This window comes from Microtus pennsylvanicus, chromosome 17, assembly GCF_037038515.1.
Source record: "Microtus pennsylvanicus isolate mMicPen1 chromosome 17, mMicPen1.hap1, whole genome shotgun sequence".
Lineage (NCBI taxonomy): Eukaryota > Metazoa > Chordata > Mammalia > Rodentia > Cricetidae > Microtus > Microtus pennsylvanicus.
Window position 1 is genome coordinate 13648860 of NC_134595.1, and position 9050 is coordinate 13657909.

The 9050-nt window shown below is 42.8% G+C and overlaps 1 pseudogene; it reads left to right on the forward strand.

Annotated features, from left to right (window-relative positions):
* Positions 1-1948: 1948 nt before the first annotated feature.
* LOC142836949 (large ribosomal subunit protein uL30-like) lies at positions 1949-2816 on the forward strand (annotated as a pseudogene).
* The last annotated feature ends 6234 nt before the right edge of the window (positions 2817-9050 follow it).

Below are 9050 nucleotides of genomic sequence, written 5' to 3' on the forward strand. Positions count from 1 at the left end.
AAAACGTAGAATTTACATACCTTTAGCAGAAACCACTCACTAGGGTTCTGCTATTGACCAATGATTTGTGAATCAAACATCACCTCTAGGTCCTCTTAACATGGCACTGAGTCTTCAGGGTAAGAGTATTCAATGTTGGACCCTAGTGTCCAATCACCGAGGAGGAGGAGTCTCCCCAAGAGACCATCTCTCATTACAGCTGATGTAAAAGCATGAGAATTTTATTAATTCTGTCATGACAGGGTCTTCCAGTAGTCGGGAGGCTATAAGACCTTGAATGTCTAGTACAGGCTATTTTTAAAGAGAAAAACCACAGAAGGAAGGAGTGTCTGGAGGTTGTTCTTTAACTATTATGACTGGCTTATTCAAAAAGGCTATTACCAATAATAGCTGGCTGGAAAGTGGTTGCCAGGTCAGATGAGATAAAGGGAAACTTCTGAGGGTCACTTGGCCTCTTCCCAGGGACTAAGTCAAAACATCAGTAACTGAGTCAATAGCTAAGGGTTATCATGCCCCTATTCAGGGAGATGGAAAGTTCCCAACATCTCAGTACGAACATGCATAGCTGTTATGTCCTTGGTTCCCAGGGGAGGAGGGGGAGTACTGAGAGTTGTCAGAAATGGCTTCAGAATTGTCTTAAAGTTCTACATTCAATAAGGCCATCCAAAAAGGCAATAACATTTCTCCGGCTCTGTGTACATGTATAAATAGCTTTCTCTTTCTGGTTTATATCGGAATGATCAATTTCTCTTCTTTTTGTTCATTTTATTTATCTTGTGTATATGTGAATATAGGATATGTGATGGCTAGTCTGGGCTGGTGGCTCACAGCTCACACACCTGAGAAGAGGAACAATACAATTCTGCTACAAATGCTTCTAGCAAATTAGTCTGCGGGGATACTTTTTATTTTTTTTAATTTTTTAAAAATATTTATTTATTATGTATACAATATTCTGTTTGTGTGTATGCCATTACAGATAGTTGTGAGCCACCATGTGGTTGCTGGGAATTGAACTCAGGACCTTTGGAAGAGCAGGCAATGCTCTTAACCTCTGAGCCATCTCTCCAGCCCACTTTTTAAAATTTATAATTGACACAGGAGTGCCCAGCCCACAGTGGGCAGTACCATCCTTATGCAGATAGGCCTCTGGACTGTATAAGAAAGGTAGTTAGCTGGGCGGTGGTGGCGCACGCCTTTAATCCCAGCACTTGGGAGGCAGAGGCAGGTGGATCTCTGTGAGTTCGAGACCAGCCTGGTCTACAAGAGCCAGTGCCAGGACAGGCTCCAAAGCCACAGAGAAAGCCTGTCTCGAAAAACCAAAAAAAAAAGAAAAAAGAAAAAAAAAGAAAGGTAGTTGACAATAAGCGGGATAACAAGCCAGCAAGCATCATTTCTCCATGATTCCTGCAGTTCCCGCCGTTGAGGAGGTCCCCTCAGGTGTCAGAGAATCAAACCCATGAAGAGATGAGAACGAAAACTTGGTTCAGATCGATTTTGTCAACCTGGATTGGACTTTAGGAGTTTAATGCCAGGAGGTTCTTTGTCAGCATATTTAAAACAGAGTACAATTTGAAAAAAAAGTTTCCAAGCAACCATCATTCCAATTCTAGGTGTACAATAAAACTTAAGGTGTGACTACTTAGAAACTCCTTTACAAAGTACATGTGACCATGAGTGTGGGTCCTACAGCCAAAAGACCCAGAATCTAATGTGGTCGTTCACCGATAGCATAGAGGTCAGTGAGCCATAAAGTACATGTGACATCTTCCCCAAGGATGGATTCTAGTAACTGGGAACTAGAGAGAGAAAGAGAGTCTGGGGTAAATATTCTGGGGGATTTTGATGAGGTCTACCTCCATAGCAAAGGGTGAGGTCTGCCTCCACAAAGGTCACCATCTCATTAAGAATATCCTCCCCCTCTTTCCACCGCCCCCCCCCCACTGGAACCATGGAGGCTGTGCCGGAGAAGAAAAAGGTTCCTGCTGCACCGGGAACCCAGAAGAAAAAGAAAGTTCCTGCTGCTCCAGGAACCCTGAAGAAAAAGAAGGTTCTTGCTGTGCCAGAAACCCTGAAGAAAAAGCGAAGGAATTTTGCAGAGTTGAAGGTGAAGTGCCCTCGGAAGAAGATCGCCCTGAAGTCACTGCGAAGGGCCCCGAGGAAGCTCATCTAGGAGAAGGCAAAGCGCTATCACAAGGAGTACGGGTAGATGTACCTGACGGAGATTCGCGTGGCCAGGATGGCAAGGAAAGCTGGGAACTTCTATGTGCCCGCAGAACCGAAGCTGGCGTTCGTCTTCAGAATCCGAGGTATCAATGGTCTAAGCCCAAAGGTGCGTCCGTCTTCGGCAGATCTTCAAGGCACCTTCGTTAAGCTCAACAAGGCTTCAATTAACATGCTGAGGATTGTGGAACCATACATTGCATGGGGGTACCCCAATCTGAAGTCAGTAAATGAGCTCATCTACAAAGGCGGCTAGGTAGGCCAAAATTCATAAGAAGAGAATTGCCTTCACAGGTAAATCCTTGATTGCTCGATCTCTTCGTAAATAGGGCATTATCTGCATGGAGGATCTAACTCATGAGATCTATACAGTTGGAAAACGCTTCAAGGAAGAGAATAACTTCCTGTGGCCCTTCAAATTGTCTTCTCCACGAGGTGGAATGAAGAAAAAGACAACTCATTTTGTGGAAGGTGGAGATGCCGGTAGCAGGGAAGACCAGATAAACAGGCCTATTAGACGGATGAACTAAGGTGTTGCCCATGGTATTTTTGTAATCTGGTCAGTTAATAAACAGTCACAGCTTGGCAAAAAAGAGAGAGGGAGAGAGAGAGGGAGAGAATACCCTCCCTCAGACCTTCTGGTCAGGAATACAGGTATTTTATCTCCTCCACTGGGGGGAGGGGCCCCTGTGTGTTTAACATTCCTAGCTCCCTACTGCTCTGTGGGCACAAGGACCTTTGTGCCCCCAACATGCCCTTACTTCCCTCAAAGATGGACTGTAACTTATACGCCAAATAAACCCTTTCCTCCCTGAGTTGCTTTTGGCTAGTGTTTAAACACAGCATCAGAGAAGCAAACTAGAAAGAACAGTGTGCACTAGCTATGGGATATATGATCTTATTGCCACCCGCCAAATGTGGATTGAAATAGACTCAACACCAGGCAGAGTGGCACGTGATTACAGAGTTGAAAGGCATAGCAGGGAGACTACCACAAGTTTAAACTTCTGTAACAAGTTCCAAAAAGGTCAAAGATGAGCTGGAGAGATGGATCAAGAGTAAGGGTGAATTCCCAAGTGTAAGACCCTGAGTCTGAATCTCTAGTACCTACCTCAGAAATCTCAAGGGCTATGTGGGAGATGGGGAATCACTGGGGCTGACTGGCTGCCAGCCGTACTCCAGGTTCAGAGAGAGACTTTGCCCCAATGAAATAAAGCTGTTGTGTCATAAAATAAGATTTTACTCAAATTCTTCTCTGGCCACACACATAAAGAACATATACATGTAAATTAAGAAAAAAGTTTAAAGAAGAAAACTCAGCCAATGAGATCTTTGAATGCAGTGGGTAAAGGATCTTACAGCCAAATGTGATGAGCTGCTCCTCGGGACTCACAAGGTGAAGAGAAAGAACAGTTACCACAAGTTGTCCTCTAACCACCACATGTATGTCATGCCGTGTGTACCGCCCCACCCACATAAATGAATAAATAAAATGTAAAAACAAGAAAACCCGCTAAATACCACTCTTGGGAATATACCCAAGAGAGGCCCTATCATACAACAAAAGTATATGCTCAACTATGTTCATAGCAGCATTGTTTGTAATAGCCAGAACCTGGAAACAACCTAGATGCCCTTCAATGGAAGAATGGATGAAGAAAGTATGGAATATATACATATTAGAGTATTACTCAGCAGTAAAAAACAAGGACTTCTTGAATTTTGCATACAAATGGATGGAAATAGAAAACACTATCCTGAGTGAGGTAAGCCAGACCCAAAAAGAGGAACATGGGATGTTCTCACTTATATTTGGTTTCTAGCCATAAATAAAGGACATTGAGCTTATAATTCGTAATCCTAGAGAAGCTAAATAAGAAGGTGAATGCAAAGACAAACATATAGGCATCCTCCTGAATATTAACCTTCATCAGGCAGTGAAAGGAGACAGAGACAGAGACCCACATTGGAGCACCGGACAGAAATCTCAAGGTCCAAATCAGGAGCAGAAGGAGAGGGAGCACGAGCAAGGAACTCAGGACAGCGAGGGGTACCCCCACACACTGAGACAATGGGGATGTTCTATTGGGAACTCACCAAGGCTAGCTGGCCTGGGTCTGAAAAAGCATGGGATAAAACCAGACTTGCTGAACATAGAGGACAATGAGGACTACTGAGATCTCAAGAACAATGGCAATGGGTTTTTGATCCTACTGCACGCACTGGCTTTGTGGGAGCCTAGGCAGTTTGGATGCTCACCTTACTAGACCTGGATGGAGGTGGGTGGTCCTTGGACTTCCCACAGGGCAGGGAACCCTGATTGCTCTTCGAGCTGATGAGGGAGGGGGACTTGATAGGGGGAGAGGGAGGGAAATGGGAGGCGGTGGCGGGGAGGAGGCAGAAATCCTTAATAAATAAATAAAAACAAACAAACAAACAAACAAACAAACAAAGAAAACCCGCTAATTAAAAGAAAAGGAAAATTAAAAAAAATCACCGTTACATATTGGTTTGTTAGCCAGTGGCAAATAGGTTCCTTTACACATCTGTACAAAGAAATCACTTTCAACTCAGACTGCGGACTAAGACAACATGGATGTGGGTGTTCCACGTTTGCTCAAGCAGTGCTTCCTATAAAGCAGCATGTTTCTTAAACAATAAATTCTTCAAATCTGTCCTCCATGAAGGTTCACCAGCCCATCCGAGCATGTGCCTCTGGCAGCCCTTGCCCTTCTCCCCAATTCCCTCCGCCTTGCTGGAAATCATTCATACATTATGAAATACACTCATAAACATACCAAGGTCTGTTCCTGTATTTGGCCACTTCTTCTACCTAAGGCTGACTACCAAAGTCCAGTTACCAAAGTGTTAAAAGTCCAGCACTCAAAATCCCCCTTTGGTTCACCCAGTTAACTCGCCCAATCAAAATATACCATTGCATCCTAACCCATTCTAATCTAGACCTCTCCTTTTTCTCTTCTTAAAAATTACACCTGCAAGCCGGGTGGTGGTGGCGCACGCCTTTAATCCCAGCACTTGGGAGGCAGAGGCAGGCGAATCTCTGTGAGTTCGAGACCAGCCTGGTCTGTCTACAAGAGCTAGTTCCAGGACAGGCTCCAAAACCACAGAGAAACCCTGTCTCGAAAAACAAAAACAACAACAACAAAAAAATTACACCTGCAAAGGTCATTTGCTGTGGTTTATCTGCCTGAGTCAGAAAGAAGCCACTTTAACTTTTCTTTCCTAATTAATAATGATCTCTCTGTTAAAAAAGAAAAAAGTATGTTTGTGCCTAACCAGGGATCCGAAGGAGACCCAGGATGTGCAGGTTTGTGTGTGTGTGTGTGTGTGGGGGGGTGGTCTCCTTCACTGTACAATACTTCTCTCTGTTAAAATACTGTTTTAACTAGACATTGCCATGCTATCTACAGCACAGTTAATACTCCAAATACAAAAGAAAAATTCAGGGTCTTTTCATACAAAGCCCATGGAAAACTAACACAAGATTCATGATGAAGTATTTTGTATTCTAAGTGTAAAGCACACCAAACTAACTTACAAGGTTCATATTTAGCAATTACTTATTAACAAAATGGCTGGAAAACTTAGGTAGTTTTAAAAAGAAAAGCTTACTGCTCCTGCAGAGGTTTGGAGTCTGGATCCCCACACCCAAATCAGCACCCAGACCCGTATGCCTGAGGTTTTTTTTTTTTTGGTTTTTTTTTTTGGTTTTTTTTTTTTTTTTTTTTTTTTGGTTTTTCGATACAGGGTTTCTCTGTGGCTTTGGAGCCTGTCCTGGCACTAGCTCTTGTAGACCAGGCTGGTCTCGAACTCACAGAGATCCGCCTGCCTCTGCCTCCCGAGTGCTGGGATTAAAGGCGTGCACCACTACCGCCCGGCTCGTGTGCCTGAGTTTTAAGGATGCCCTTGAATGCCCTCTTCCGGCCTCCACAGGCTTCTGTATGCATACTCCTACTCCGAGGGAGACACACATACACATATGCTTAAGTGTGCACATGCATGCATACTCCTAAGCAGACACACATACACATATGCATAGTGTGTACATGCATGCATACTCCCAGGGAGACACGCATACACATATATAATCTTTGCAAAGTGAAAAGAAGGAAAAAAACCTCCATAGCAACAACTGTGGCCAGGAGGTGCATTTGGATTCCATACAAGTGATTCATGGGTTATGCTGTTTGTTGTTTGAGACAGGGTCTCTCATTGTGAGGTGCTAGCTGTTCTGAAGTGCACTCTGTAGACCAGGCTAACCTCAAACACACAGAGATCCACATGCCTCTGCCTCCAGAGTGCTGGGATTAAAGATGTGTGCCATTATTCCCAGCTGTTTGTCTTTTGAGACAGGATGTCTTTGTGTTATCAAGCTGGCCTCTGACTTCTGGGGGCAAGTGATCCTGCTCCCCTTCTTTATTCTTGGATAATTAGCTGAAACTAATTATAATTGTGTATCAGAGAGCACTTACAAGTTTTCTAATTTGGTGATGTGGGATTCCCCTTTGGGTGCTGTGAATATGTTTTATTACCATTGGTTAATAAGGAAGCTGCTTTGGCCTATGGCAGGGCAGAAAAACTTAATTGAATGCAGGGAAAAAGAAGGCATAGTCAGGAAGACACCATGTAGCTGCCAAAGGAGAAGAATGCTAGAGCCTTACTGGTAAACCATGAATCGTGGTGATACACAGATTAATAGAAATGGGTTAATTTAAGATGTAAAAGCTAGTTAGGAATACACTTAAGCCAATGGCTAAGCAGTGTTGTGATTAATATAGTTTCTGGGTGATTATTTGTGTCTGGGAAGCTGAGAATGAAAATGCAGTCTCCATTTACAGTTTGGGTTTTTGTTTGTTTGCTTGTGGTGTTTTAGGTAAAGTCTTTTTTTTTAAGATTTATTTATTATGTATACAACATTCTTCCTTCATGTATGCCCACACACCAGAAGAGGGCGCCAGATCTCATCACAGATGGTTATGAGCCACCATGTGGTTGCTGGGAATTGAACTCAGGACATCTGGAAGAATAGCCATAGCTCCTAACCGCTGAGCCATCTCTCCAGCCCCTAGGTAAAGTCTTGCCATATAACTAACCTCTGTTGATCACTGAATAGTCAAAGTCCAGGTTAGCTTCCAATCTTCTCTGGGAAAGAATTACAGGCATGAGTTATTTCTATTATTTAAATTATATATACTGGATTGTCTGTGCAGAAATTTGCCCCTCCCCCCGTGCAGTGAGAATTCACTCCATACACTCAGGAAAAATAAAGGGGTAAAAACTCTTTAATGATAGTTGGAGTTCAGCTCTGGCTAATGTACAGAGGAGCTGGGTGGGAATAGATTTTGTTAACTTATATACACTTTGGGCTTAGGAATCCTACAAATGCTGTCATCCTTGAATCTCTCTTAGGTCCTTCCCCCAGGAAACACTGAACAATTTAGACAGAGACAGGAGACTGTAAATCTGACCAGTTGGGCATATGGGAGATTTATACAGCAAAGTTATTTTTCCAGAATTATTTCTAAGTACACCAGTGTTTTTATTTTCCAATATCATGCATAGCTGGCAGAATTATGCTCTTCTTGGTAAGAGCAGGGGACTTAATGACAGACCAGGATTTAATGGTGATTGGGACCCTCTGCTGGCACCTCAAGCTGCCCTTTAGAGGCATGTTCTTTGACATGGGATGAGCGAGTGGATTGACCCTCAGAGCTGGTTGAAAGTCAAGACTGAATATTTTTGTTATAGGCATGAAGCCAGACTAGAGGTAAGTCTCAAGGTACGAACAACAATATAACTTTTCTCAGCAACTTTAAACTTCAGTAGTACAAAACTTCCTCACAATTTCTAACAAGCCTGGTTAGCAAACTACGTATCTTCAGTGGTATTGGAGACAGCGTTCCTTTACCTGAATTCAACTTTGTGTAACTTAATGTTTCCCAAGCAAGCTTATTAGTAAATCCTTTATAGTATCAATTTTATCGACTGATAGCTCTGTTATCAGTATAAGCATATGTGCAGTGCCCCAAGAAGCCACAAGGGGGCGTTGGAGCCCTTGGAGTTAGAGTTACAGGTAGTTGTGAGCTGCCAAGAATCCAAATTCATCCTACTGATTGCTGAGCCTGCTATGGGTCTGTGGTTATTCGGAGATTCACCAGTCTGACCATGAACATATTTTAACAAAGACGAGGCTTTTATGCAGAGACTGTTGCTAAGGCTTCCCCCAGGACACAAGATTCCCAAATGTAGCCCAGATTCACATTAGTCGGGGGTTCATAAAGGCTAAAACCATAAAGTTATATTCTTTTTTGCAGCCAGTTATCTTTCAGGTGTCCTGCTTATCCCCAGCAAAACATGCTCTTGTTTACAGAAGCAGAAACAGCAGATCACTTTCGGACCATCTTGCACTAACAACAGTTTTGTTAAAGTTGCACAAGACCGGGCAATTACAAAACAACCCCTAACATTTAGATCTCCAATTTTGCTTCGTAGTTAAACTTTTTAAACAGAAAGCAGGCCATCAACATAACTAACGTTAGCCTTCACAAGTATCTGTCCCGCCACGGGAAAGTTTTTTGTTTTGTTTTTGTTTGTTTGTTTTGTTTTGTTTTCTGCAAAGCATTTCACATTTGAAAGCACCAGCTACTAGAAAATAAAAAGAATTCTGCTTCTAATTTGAATTTGGCAGTGCAAATGTCCAGTAGAAAAGAAAAAAAAATCTCAGTCTTTACACATCAATCCAAAATACTTCAGCCTGTGTCTGTTTTTTGTGAAGGCTGATATTATTTCCACTTACGAATAAGAAA